Source organism: Podarcis pityusensis (assembly GCF_964106645.2).
Source record: "Podarcis pityusensis genome assembly, chromosome: 6".
Classification (NCBI taxonomy): Eukaryota; Metazoa; Chordata; class Lepidosauria; order Squamata; family Lacertidae; genus Podarcis; species Podarcis pityusensis.
In genome coordinates, this window is record NC_138030.1 from 36,823,222 (window position 1) to 36,837,037 (window position 13,816).

Consider the following 13,816-nt stretch of genomic DNA (forward strand, 5'->3'; position numbering starts at 1 on the left):
GTTCATATGTTTTCCCTGGTTCCTTTGGAAGAAGATTGTTATCATTTATTTATTAGATTTATATACCACACTTCATCACAAGATCTCAGTGTGGTTCACAGAAGATGTGAGATATAAATATAATGAGACTGAAAGGAGATAGCCATCTTCAAATATCTAAAGGGCTGTCACATGGAAGACGGAGCAAGCTTGTTTTCTCCTGCTCTGGAGGATAGGACTTGAACCAATGGATTCAAGTTCAAGAAAGGAGATTCCAACACAAAACTGGAAATAACTTTCTGTCGGTAAGAGCTGTTCGACAGTGGAACAGACTCCCATGAGAGGTGGTGGGCATCTGTTGAGATGCTTTCGTTGAGATTCCTGCATTGCAGGGGGTTCAACTAGATAACCCTTGGTGTCCCTTCCAACTCTACAATTCTATGATTCTATAACTAAATAAATAAATCTGAGCTTGGGAGAGAAATGGGCAGTACAAAGCACAGAGGCTGTGAAAGGAACTAAACTAAGAAACCTGCTCTGTCCTCTGATACTCCTGAGCTTCATTAAGCAACACAGAGAACTAATGCAAAAAATATCTTTTCCCTCTTAGATGATGTCAGATATTATCAAACTCAATTCTGGTGGGTTAAACTTTGTAACAGTGACAAATAAGGCAGCTAGATGCATATATGAACTCTGGCAAACAAGACCCTCCTTAAAATTCCACTAAACGCATTAATACTTGCTTATGCAATTTATCTTTTCACACTCAGCTGCACAGAAGTATGTACAATTAAGCAAGAAAATTATAGTGGCAAGTTGCAGGAGACTGAGATTGCTTTCCCATCCCCGATAGGGAATGATTTAGGTCAATATTTTCTCCCTGTAAAAGGTCAGGCCTCACTTGCCATTGCCAACTGAGAAACCTTTCTGCTCCTCAAAGCAATGTCTGTGCCTTTTTATGGAAATCTCTCCAGTCACTAAGCTGCACCAGAAAACCTTTCATTCTCTTCAAGATTACTCGACAAATAAGGAAAATGACAAAACCAACGATAAACATTTTAACAGTGTTTACATTATAAACCAGCCTTCGCTGCCCCAACAACTGAGCCCAGCCAAGCCATGACATCACTTTCTCATTCTTTTTTTCCAGTCCTCCCCAAGATAGCCCTGCTCCCAAGTAAGGATTCAGAAAAGCAAAAGCTATGGGATCAGAGCAGCCTAATTCTTTTGGAGAAATCACAATCCAACTTTGCCATTAGATTTATGAGTTTCCCCAACCATAACTCTTACTCTTGCTGTTATCCTCAGAAGTACAACACGGGAGGAAAATGATCTAGTTGACTATATAAGTAAGAAAAGTGTATAGTTATGTGCACAAGACCATTTTTGACTGTTGTGATGCTAATCTGCTCTGATTAAGTTCCATCAGAGGTAGCTGTGTGCTCATGTGAAACAGTAAAGGTAAAGGGACCCCTAACCGTTAGGTCCAGTCGTGGACGACTCTGGGGTTGCAGCGCTCATCTCGCTTTATTGGCCGAGGGAGCCGGCATACAGCTTCCGGGTCATGTGGCCAGCATGACTAAGCTGCTTCTGGCGAACCAGAGCAGCACACGGAAACACCGTTTACCTTCCCACCAGAGCAGTTCCTATTTATCTACTTGCACTTTGACGTGCTTTCGAACTGCTAGGTTGGCAGGAATGTGAAACAGTAGCCAATAGCAATGGTAGAAGACCAAGCAGTTATTACCACAGGCAGCAAAAAGCCAAGGTGTTTAGGCTTTTAGCAGGAGTAAGAGGACATCCTTCCTTCCAGCACTGGTACCTAAGCATGGATATTTCTGTTTGGGGAGGGGACAAATACGACACTGTGTGTTTCTATAGCCAACAAGAAAATAATCACTACTACAGCTTCCCTATATAAGGCTGCACATCTGAACCAGCTATTATCGCAAGATGCCTTTGGTTGAAATTGAATGAAGGCAAGAGCTGGAATGTACTCAGTGCCCCTCAGTCACATGCCTATGTTCAATGAGGAAGGTCTTAAGTGGGGAGACTGTTCTACATATGTAGGCTCCCTGACTATGCAGGATTCTAAATCCTCACACCTTGAAGATGCTACCTGCTTCAGGGCTCCCAACACCACCATCACCATTTGTAGAGGGTACTAGGGCTGGACACCATTTTGTGCAACACCATTTTGCCTGCTCATATGAGTGAATGCCTAAATACCACTAGTGTATTTGCACCAGTAGTGATCCAGGTCTGGAAATTTTATGCACTCAAGGAAAGGAGTATCTCTTCATTAATCCTTAGGGATTTCCACCATTAAGCTAAGTCTGGAATACTCCATACAACAGGTACACTTTCTGGATATGTTGGTACAATGGTGGGAGGGATGCTTCACTGGGCATTGCACAGCATACTTTTATGTTTCCAGCTTACCACCCGGAGCCTGCCACTGTCTGCAGCGAAGCCCTGCAATACATTTGCCCAGTTTTGGACAGTGATCCTAGTCTCAAGCACAAGCCTTGGGCAGCAGGCTTAACTTTGCTTACTGCCTCCCAATGTGAAGCAGAGACTCACCAGAAACACCTAATGGGAAACGCAAAGTGCTCAGCTGGTAAGAATTTCAGAATGGGAGGGTTCAGAATTCATTTTTGCTAAGTAAATTTGGCAAGTCTTCCTTTAATCCAGGTGTCATATAGACAAACCAGAAATTCCTTAGTATGGCTCCACATCCACTCTACCAATTTACCTGCCATCTTACCCTACATTTTCTCCCAAGGTATCTTGTGGGACCATAATCTCCATAGGCAAGGAAACAGGAAGAAGAGCAGTCAGAGGACACCAACTTCCAGTCACCAGAGAAACAAAGTCACATCCGCTTTGCAAAGGGAATATGCTCCTCACATGCTCAGAGGCACTCAGCTCTAGCTATCAAATGTGCAAATTCACCCTCTATGACTGCACCATTAACTGTGGTAGAATAGACAGGTATTCTTTTGTCAAAAATACACCACCTTTCAAAACAACATTCACTATTATGTTAGATATATGTTTCACTCCTCTATAATTAGTGCCTTTCTTGGGTGCAGGAAAATGAGTCTTGCAGAGAAAGTTAAGATAAATCATTAGGTTTTTTTAACGCTGCTTTTCCATGGAAAATCATGCCCAAAGCGGCTCACAAAATTGGGAAAGTTCACATGAGAAAAACAGCAATATTTTAAGGTAATTCACTCATCAAAAGGGTACATCTTCAAATTTTGAGCAAAATAGTTATACAATTATGAGGCCAATCAAAACATCTTGTATTAATAAATATACATTGCAATTAAGCAACAAATCAAACCATTTTTACTAAGATCTAAGAGGAATGTAAAACCAAAATCCAGCTAGCAGCAAAGCTATAGATAGGACCAAGTACTATGGCGGCATTGTATCTAGCATGCACCAAGTGGTGTTCAAAGCAGCCCATAATAAGCATGTATGATGAAGGTGAATCTGGCCTCAAGTGAGAGCAGATGATCTAAGGTCTCTAGAAACATTTGTGACAACGAGTGGCTTTCTCCTCCTGGTTTTCTTAATCTACACCCATGTGCTGCTGTTGCAATAGTGGGGTTTCTTCAAATAAAAAGCTTGATGCCTGGGCTAGGCAACCCAGCTACCAAATTCTAGGAGGTCAAATCCAATCTATTCCTGGTAACAGTTCGCTGTGGTTGTTCCTATAGATGTGTGCAGACTAATAATGGCCACAAATGAAATCACTCAAGTGTTTCACTGGTGTTCTAGTATGTGTGTCATTTAGTTAGTAGGTCAGGAGGAGGATAACAATTCTCTTCTTGTGCAGGCATTTGAGTCAACTGTTCTGCCAATTACTCTGCTGGCTGGCAGCTATGGAAAGAGTGCTGAAGTTCTGAACAATGACCACATTGGTTTTTCTTGAAAGAATGGGTTGCAAAGGAATCTTCTGAATAGCTGTCTGTCTAGTTTGAGACTCTGGTGTACAAGATATAGTATTGGTGGACGGGAAATTGGGGAGGACCCACTCTGGACCAGCAATATACAGTACTAAGGTGAAATTGTGTCACGCATCTATTAATTCAGTCTGATCCTTGGTTTTTGGTTTTTTAAATGAGACAAATACCCAAGCAGATATTTATTGAAAAGAATTGTGCTACTATTTATGGGTGACTTTTTACTGCTATACTAGCCTAGCCATTTTTCTTTTCTTTTCAACAAACTGCCACATTTGCTCACTAAGAAAGGGTTTTGATGCAAGCTTTGCTGTAAAAATCTATGTGACAAAACACATCTGCAGAAATCAGAGGAGTCAACAGCAATTTACTAAATAGGAATGAGAAGAGCTCCCAAACATTAGATTGCCAAAGGCTAACTAGAGGGCAAGGCGGGGGACAGGGCCCAAACAAGTCTGAAACTAGTTCTGTGTACCCAGAGGTTTTTGCCTTGAGTGTTTCTCAGTTAGAAGTCCCCCGCCTCCAGCACTCTAACATGTTGCACCACCCCAAAAAAACTGATCTTGAAAGCAGGGAGCATTTCAAAAGCCAATTATGATGCAGCATAGGAACTTAAGTAAAGTTTTTTGAAAAAAATTGAACAGGCACTATTGGTTGTACAAGCTTTTCATTTCAGGAGGAATAGGAAAGAAACACGCTATGAAGATATGACCTTCACACAGTATTATGTAAGCAGCTTCCTGCAGACGACACGGGCACCATACTAAACCAACCAGCAACTTGGGAGTTGAGCACTTCTTATGCAGTCACAGCTCTCAGCTTCATTCTCCCCATGTGTAAAATGCCAGCACCTGGCCTCATTTCCTCATAGGGATGTTGGGAAGTTTAATCAGGTAATTGCCATAATGCTTTTGGCAGGAATGACAAACATCATTACAAGAGCAGGTGCAGAATGCTCAAGCATATCCATAGTATTCAGGCAGAACTGCCAGAGGCCAGGCCAAGGCACTCCACAGCATCATCCCACTGGTTTTAGAAGGTTTTTCTGAGTCCCATAAGGCTGGCTGCCCCTTCTCTTGTTTACTCTCAGGAGAGCCTCCGGCACCCAACTGCAAATGCTTCCCAGGTCTAGCTGGACCACATTAGCATAGGGTTTATATATGGGACAAAGCTCCAATATTTAAGGTCTCATCATCTAACGATTTCCATCATGTACGTCAGAGAAAACTTTCAGGCCTTGCCTGTGGAACTTTTCAGGGAGGGTAGCAAAGCGTAGCTTTCTCTTTATCCAATGTCTCTCCTTTCCCAATAGCAGCAGAATACTTGAATGTATACTTTTGGGAAAAGCTGTAATACAGGATCTGCACCTCGTTATATCTCAGAGGGCTCAGAGTAGTTCCCATAAATCAGTATAACTACATAACACTATCTAAACAGGAAATATTAGAGTTATGTGGACAAAGGGTCAAAGGGCTTGGCAATTCGGAAGGAGGAAAAAAATTGCTAAGGAAGGACACCAAAACAGCAAAGTGCTTTTTCAGTTGCAAAGCCCTAAAGAACTTGAAAGTTACAAGTGTTTACAGAGTAGAAAACTATGGCACGAAAATGTCCTGAGGGGTAGTCAAGGTAGTCTGTAGGAGAAGTCTTGTGGTATCTTAAAGACTAACAAAAATACTGATCAATTTGTTTGCAACATGTTAAGAGATTCCTCTTCCGTTGTAAATGAACCAAGACTCTACAGCAAGGGTGGGGAACCTGTAACCCTACATTTGTTGTTGAACTCCAGCCGCCATCATCACTGATCATTGTCCATGCTGGCAATATTGTCCAACAATATCAAGAGGGTCACAGGTTTGTCATTTGTACTTTAGGATGACAATGCATTCAATACCCTGGCCATGTTTGCACAGTCAGATCCTGACTTAATAAACTTGGATATTCATGGACTGCATGCACCTGTATACAGCCTCATTGCTGCTGCTTGCATTCTTCCGCATGCACAAGCAGTGAAACAAACCAGAAAGCCAGAGTTAGCCATAGCTTCCTGTCATGTGCAAACTGGAAACTATTGCTAATGGCTTCCAAGCATTGGCATGGAACATTTGGCAAGCCAACTTTAACCCAGGATTGAAAGCTTTCTTTCAAAACCTGGCCAGTTTGGAAGCTGCTAACCAAAGTTTCCAGGAAGCTATGGTTGACTGCAGCTTTCTGGTTTGCTTGACCCACTTCCACAGAGAGAGGTGTGATGCGGTACACAGGAGTTGTGTGTAGCTGCACACAGTTGGTGTGTATCTAGTTTCTCAAGCCAGGATTTGATTGGGGGGCTGCGGGAAGTGTGTTACAATTCGCTACACACACCAGAGTCCAATATAAACACATTAAGTGCAGGGAAAAAAAGTTATGAGAAATGATAGACCAATCTGCAATGATCAATAAAAGCATAAGGCAGAACAACTAGGCTCTCTCACTTATGGGGTAGAATACAATTCTAGACAACATGCTGAGCATCTCAAAAATGCCTCCCACTCTATATAGTAAAAATTTCTAGATTTCATGCTGGTATCACATGACAGGCAGTAAAACTGAGACTGCAATCCTATTGTCATAGACTGGTTGGATGCAGAGGAATGGTGGCTGGAATCCGCTGGGGAACCAGCAACGGAAGAAGGCTCAGAGGTCAGGGTGTGGTGGTGGGACAACAATCAGTAGTCACAGGGGAAAAGAGGGAAAAGACTGAGAAGGAGAAGCTGAAGGGGTAACAGGGCTTAGTAAGCTGGGAGAGTCTGTGGCAGAAATCCAGAATCAGAGGCAAAAGCTTAAGCATGGAAGGAGGGAGTCAAGAGGCAGAGATGAGTCAGACTGGTGAAGAGTGAAGAATCGCTGGTGTCTCTTGCTGCGACATCCCTGGTGACTGTTGGTTTAGAAGCAAGAGATGCCTATAACTTTACAACAATGAAAACTCTCACAGTTAGTATTCAGTGCCTTTTCCTGTACAGCTGCCCTGGATGGATGTACACAAATAAGCAACCGTATTTGCACACTAAAGGTGGCAAAGCACTTCAGTCATCATTATTTGCATCTTGTCTTCTACTTGAAAATTTCCCTAAGCAGCAAAATTCACTTTCTTCATTTTACAAGACAGCTGTTTTGTACTGAGAAGAGGGGAAGTTGTAATTTTGGAAAGTACCGAAATTGGTAACACCAGAAAAGAAGCATTATGTTCAAGCTTTAAGAGAAGCTAAAAATTTAAAGAAAAATAGAAAATAAGGTTCAATTTATTCACACACTTTTCTACAGGCAACTTTTTTAAAAAAACAATGCAATCAAATAATGAAATCTATATTAAGCTGTGACCCTAACCCTTTCAGCTTATCTTAGAGACATAGATATATGCACATGGCTGCCTTAATTTTTGCACATCTGTCTGGGGCCTTCTTTCACCCAGAACAGTATATTACTCTGATTTAGGATTAACTGTATATGAGATACATAAAGCAGTACCCATTTATTCAGAATATGGACTGTGAAATATAGGATGTGGACAGACACACACACCCATACCCACACCCACACACTATAGCAGGGGTCAGCAAACATTTTTGGGAGGGGGCCAGTTCACTGTCCCCCAGACCTTGTGGCGGGCTGGACTGCATGCACACATGCGGCGGAGGGGACTTCTCTCTCTCCCCCTCTCTCCCCTCCCCCTGCCTACCTATGGTGCTCCCCGCGCAAGTGCGGGCTGGCTCCAGAGAGGCGCTGCACTCTGCCAACCACGGCTCCTGTGCCTGCCCTTGCTTTCAGGCCGCTCATCCCTCTGCAGCCAACAGCCTCTGCCGCTTGCAAGGGCAGGCACAGGAGCCGTGGTTGGCAGAGCACAGTGCTGCGTCTTTCCGGACCCAACCAGCCCTTTTGGAGAGGCGTTGCACTGCACTCTGCCAACTGCGGCTCCTGTGCCTGCTCTTGCGAGTGGCAGAGGCTGTCAGCGGCAGCAATGGTGAGACGAGCTGCCCCAAAGGGCTGGCTGGCTCTGGAGAGGCGCTGCCCAAAGTGGTACTCAGCCAGCTCAGCCCAGCTCCCTTCCTCCTCTACAAAGGGCAGGGAGAAGCCAGGAGGAGGGAGGGAGGAGGCACTGCAGTGTGTGAGAGGGAGAGGGAGGGAAATGGCGCCTCCAAAAAATGGCACAGAAAAAAATTAATGAACAGAATCCCCACAATCCACGGACTGTCCGCGGGCCGGATCCTGAGGGCAATTGGGCCGGATCCGGCCCGCGGACCATAGTTTGCCGCCCCCTGCCCTAAAGACTACTGCCATAGGCTCAAGACTACTGCCATAGGCTTCATGGTTAAGAATACTTAGCCATAGTTTGATGGTGTGATGCTTAAAACTGACAAACTATAGTATAAAATGAACCAGCGAGCTAGAATTAGGAACCATGTTTTGTGCTAACCATGGTAGAACATGATATCTAAATTGACAAACTACAGTTATGATTGTTCCTCCTCCTTAATGAATTACTGCACTTAGAGACTGAAGTGCTGAACTGATGGAAAAAGAAAGCAGAGAAGCACTGTTTGCACTTGCATATTTTGGAAGCTCAAGCCATGCTTGGCACAAACCATGGCTTGGTATGTTATCTAAATGGATCCTTGCAGACTGTATCCAGATTCTCATGTCTCAGCTTAATAAGCTAAGATGTGTGTAAGCCTCTCACCTTATGCCACCCCTTCCCTTATTTGTGGGCTGCAATAAGCTGGGAAGTCTTCAGTTAAGCATAGCAATTAATTAACCATAGCTTCCCATTATGTCTGCCCCAGGGAACTATGGTTAACAGGTTCAGAAATAGATAGGACATTAAACAGTTTGAAGTTGATTAAGATCCTAGCTTGTTCCAAACCTTGTAACCTTAGTTTTGTGATTGTGGTGGGAAACTATGGTTAACTGAAAATGTCTGGAATTAACTGCAGCACAATGGGAAGGGAAGGGTGCATGCACACAGACACACACAAGCTTAAGAAGTCAATATATGCTCATCCAAACCTAGCCATGGTGTTCTTGCCAGACTATCATTTGAAATGTTATATGATTTGCGTAACAAACCAGGAGCCAGGGATAACCATATCAACCTAGGAGTAGTCACAGGTCAGGCAGTAAAATTTGCTCATTCATATTGTAGAAAATACAGGAGCAAGGTCTCTCATTTAATAAAAGACTTTTATCTCTTGCTGGTTACATCATGCCTCTTATTGGTTAGTCAGCGGATACCTGGCAGTTTTAAACAACCTCATTTTAGATGGATTGCACAGCTCATAAAACTATCATGAGTTGGAGGTGAGGATGCAAGTTTATTTATCGCTTAGATTAAATGTGACAAACTCTATTGAGGAACTACATATTGCTTACTGACAGATGAACAGATGAATTTAATCCTGATAGGTGAATTCAGAACACTTTCTGTAAATGCAAAGACCTGCCACGAATATTTAAGCTGGAAAAACCTGGCCAAACCGAAATGCATTGTATTACTGACCCTGTACATTATAATTATGTAGTAGTTGAATAACTCCAAACATCCTCAGAGCACTCAGTCAATTGCCAGCCTTGGGATATAGGTCAGTGATACTTGTTTTATATTAAATAAATATATGCAGAAAAAGATGGGTGGATGTGCTGAAAGCGCTAGCACTCAAACTTCAGTAATGGACTAGTTAGCAAGAGCCACCATGGTCCAGAAAAAATATTGTTTAACTGATCAGGGAGACCTGGGTTCAAATTCTGACTGACCCATGGATGGCCTTCTACAATCCACTTTCAACTCTCAGTTCAACAGGCACAAAATGGGGCAGTGATTTTCTGCAGAGTGTTTGCAGAGAAGTCTTTAAAGTGATATAATAAATGGTGCATCCAAGAAAGGCTAAAGGAGTAAGACAGGGATGCATTGGTAGAGCTCTAGGTGGTCCGCAGTAGATCCTGCCAGGGTTTTGAACTTCCAGCTGCTTAACGATAACTATCACAAAGTAAACTTTTTCCACTTAAATTAAGAGGTTGAAATTTAATTTTATATTCAGAAGCAAACCAGAAGTGGGCTATTTTTTTGAAAGGATAGTGAACTCATTTCAGTTCTGGTACAAAAAATGAAATTCCTAGGCTCAGAAAGCACTCAGAAATTCCCTGCTCATTATTTTTTTAACGTGTGTCTTTTGTACCTGGCTGGTAAATCCTGGGGTTCTAATAAAACACACACACATGATTCAACAAGCCTGAAGACTACTCACCCTTGCTGTAAGTGTCATGACTCCTGTGGATACATCTTGGTGGGACTGGTCAGAGGGGTAGGAGGAATGGGACAAGGGCAGCAAACTGGAGGAATTCATGGGATTGGCCCAGAGGGTTGGGCAATGCCAGTCTGGACCCAGTGGAGTGGCCTGGCAGACTGTCAAAAGAAAATCCCACCTCGGTGCCACTGGACACCCCAAGGGACACCCTGAAATTCTTTCCCCTGCCATCCTCATACTTGGGTACATGCATAATGTAGTATGAACTGCGTAAAGGCAATTTGATTTGCCTGTGCCCATATTCTTGACCTTTCACTCACTGTTAATTTAGGAATAAGCTGTGTTAGATGCAAAAGTGCACCCAAATATGCAGAGGATGCAAGCTGATGTGTTCAAACATCAGGAAATATCCATTCCGCCCACCCACATTTAAACAGGAGGATGTCAAAATATTGAAAACCTTGAGGCATAGCAACAATCTAAGCAAAGAACGGGATGTTGTGGTAATGCTTTTGTGGAAGGATAGTTTGTGTTAACTTTTGATAATGGCAGAAAGTACATTGTTTAAAAACATACTGCAGGGGGTGGAGAGAACAGAAATTTTGAAATGCATGGGGCTCTCTCTTGCTTCCTCAATGCATGCAATGTCATAATTTGAGAGGTTTCATAGTCAAAGACAGAGACCATGCCCTGCATGCAGAAGTCACAGGTTCAATTCAAGACACCTCCGGTCAGAGCAGATGTAGATATTATTATTATTATTTAAAAACAAAACAAAACACTCCATACCTTGGCATATAAGATCTCTCATCAGTATTGACAGCACCTGCTAGAGGTCTTCCCAATCTCCCTCCAAGGGACTAAAAAAGAAAAGAAAACTGCAATTAATTACTTTTAACCAATTTAAAAACAGAATATGCAAGATCAAATTCTTATTTTACAGGGTTTGCCTGCCAAGCCTTACTCAACAAACTTTAAAGACACTTCTCTCTTCTCCCCATTCAATGAAGTAATGCTTCCCAGTACTGAGCGCACATGATTGCGGAAAGATGAATTCATCTATTAACAAGTCAGGCTATCTGGAACATTTCAAGTGAATGTAAATTTTGGAATCTCGCATTTGTGTGACCTTATAAAACCCAGCAAACAAAAGTTTACAAAAGTCTGAAGTAATACAAACTGAATCGACAAGATTCAAAAGGGCAATAACACTATATAATTTCATGACAAAATGCCTCTGTGTGCCCTGAACATGAACTACGATCATCAGAATATTTGCAGGCTCAACATTCTCCAGCCTATAAAATTGTGGTACCCAACGCCCAAGTCTAGTTTTCTCCTCACAAACACACCACACTTCCTAAGTTTATGAAGCAAAATAATGGCATAGTTAGCTTAAACAATTTAATGCTAACCATAGGAGCCTCCCACTGTACATTCTTACATTATATTATGCTAACTGCTGAACAACCCAGCATTGTCGAAAAACTGCCGTGCTAAACTGAATGGCTAGTACTAGAAAAGAGAACTTTTGCATGAGCAGTTTGATGAATTTTCTATTAATTCCCTAAGCATTTTTGAAGCATTTGTACTTTTACGTTATCTACTATTGCTTTGTGGGGACCTACAAGGGCTATAGAAAATATTATGACACTCAATCACTAGTTTGCTCCCTCCCCCTCCCCTAGAAAAACTAGCTATTAACACACACAACCTAAAGAAAAAGCCAATAGAGGACTCATAAAAAAGCAAAACTTCCTGAGGCTCTACAACAGCTCAATGCAACTTCTCATTAAAGCAAAGCTACAGTACAAGCTTGCAGTCACGTGCCTTTACATGGAATACCCTGCTTACACAAAGGATATACTACGTAGTTATTTCTGTTGAGGGGACATAAGGTACCAAGCAGTACCTTTTATACAAATTCCCTTGTGATGCTTGGAATTACAGCAGTGTGGTTCATGCAGTACTGTCCCACAGTTTCCCTAATACTTAAATAGCTTCACTAATGTTTAAAAGTCTTTTTGGAGTAAAAGGGGACACAGCTGTGTCATTTATTGCCATGTTCTTTTTTTCTTGGTATAGCCTTTGCTTCCAGCTTTCTTCAACAGTTATCTCAGTTGCAAAATATATCTTTATTGTAGTCTGTGCATTATAAGTGAAGTCTTGCGAGAAAGATTTCTCTCCAGACAATTGGCTAATTATTTGCTTGCTTCTAAAACCATCTCCCATTTTAAAAGCAACGGATCATATTCTCCTGCGCAGAGACAAAGAGGTAACTAGTGTTTTAGCATTCTTTCTTAGTCCACGAGATCACTGAAGCGCTTATGAGCTAAAATTAGTAGGTTTTACACACAGCCTGAAAGCCAGCACAGAATGTCTCCATTGAGAGATGACAGCCCATTAGAGGAACTGTGAAGGGCCTGGCTTCAGGCCCAAGGGAGTCTTTCAGGGACAAGGTTGGGGAAGAGAGAGATCATCCCAAGTGGGCTTTTGTCTCAGGCAGCCACAGGCCAACTGGCTTTGTCTTGGGCAAAACAGGAAGGACTACAGACCACTCACCAGAACTTGTTCTATTGAAAATACAACAATTCCTTCTCTGGGCAATTTCTGGAGTTGAATGTGGCACTTCCAAAAGCAGGCCAGGCCCTAAAGGTTACCTGAATATACAGGCACAAAGACCATGTCCCTGTTCTATAGGGATCTGCTCAGTGTTAGCTGTGAAACACTTAACAGTGTGTGGGGTGCCATGCAAATATGGCATGGCCACAGAACAAGAGAAGGTGACAAGAGATGAAACAGACGGTGTTTGGATAATCAGTCATATGGAGTATTACAGTAAGCATGGGGGCAGGTTTGATTATCACTCCCTGTCCTGTTTTCCATGTCTCTCTCTCTGCTATTACTTGTGAGAAGAAGGAAGGGCTTTGTCACCTTTGGTAAAGCATAACAGCCTTGCCTCAAAATTTACTGACTTCACCTTGCTAGCAATTCCAGTGTGCAGGTCAGCCTGGTGCCATTCATTCTGCTCAGATAAGCAGCAAATGTTTGTCACTAGCAAAAATGTAAGGCACAGAATAATTGCATTTCACAGTGCCAATGGGCTCCTCGATTATCTAAGGATACAGTCTAGAAGAGCTCCTTTGGGGAAGAAGAAGAAGCAGCTATGCTTTGTATTGCATTTTGCAACAAATTCCATCAAGCTTGTTTGACTCTAAGTCCATCCTTCCCCCCCCCCCACCACACACCATCAGAAACCAAGTTACTCTTGTGCAGAGACTACTGTACACGTAGAAGAAAGGGGAATTAGTACTTAGCAATAAGACACACTATCTCACCACATCCAACAAATCAATGTACTTAAAAAGGATCCTTCTTTGGTATGTTTTCTATTTTTGAAATAGAATTAAATTCCAAGTATACAAGACATGGCCAAGAGCTACACATAAGCATCATTCCATGTACTCAGGCTGTAAGCCAATGGCCTAAAATATGCACGTCCCACTGAAAGAAACAGCTTGGGAACAGCGGTGCCTTGACTGTAAAAATCCTGGGTAGACCAAGGTTTGCCACTACATTAAACATAAG

General features: G+C 42.5%; 1 protein-coding gene across 1 annotated transcript in view; it reads right to left on the bottom strand.

Annotated features, from left to right (window-relative positions):
• RAP1A (RAP1A, member of RAS oncogene family) overlaps positions 1 to 13,816 on the bottom strand; it is a 99,137-nt gene that overhangs the window by 28,551 nt on the left and 56,770 nt on the right. The window contains exon 2 of the mRNA XM_081009941.1: positions 11,018 to 11,088. The gene's annotated coding sequence lies outside the window, so the exon portion shown is untranslated. The remainder of the gene's footprint in view (positions 1 to 11,017; positions 11,089 to 13,816) is intronic.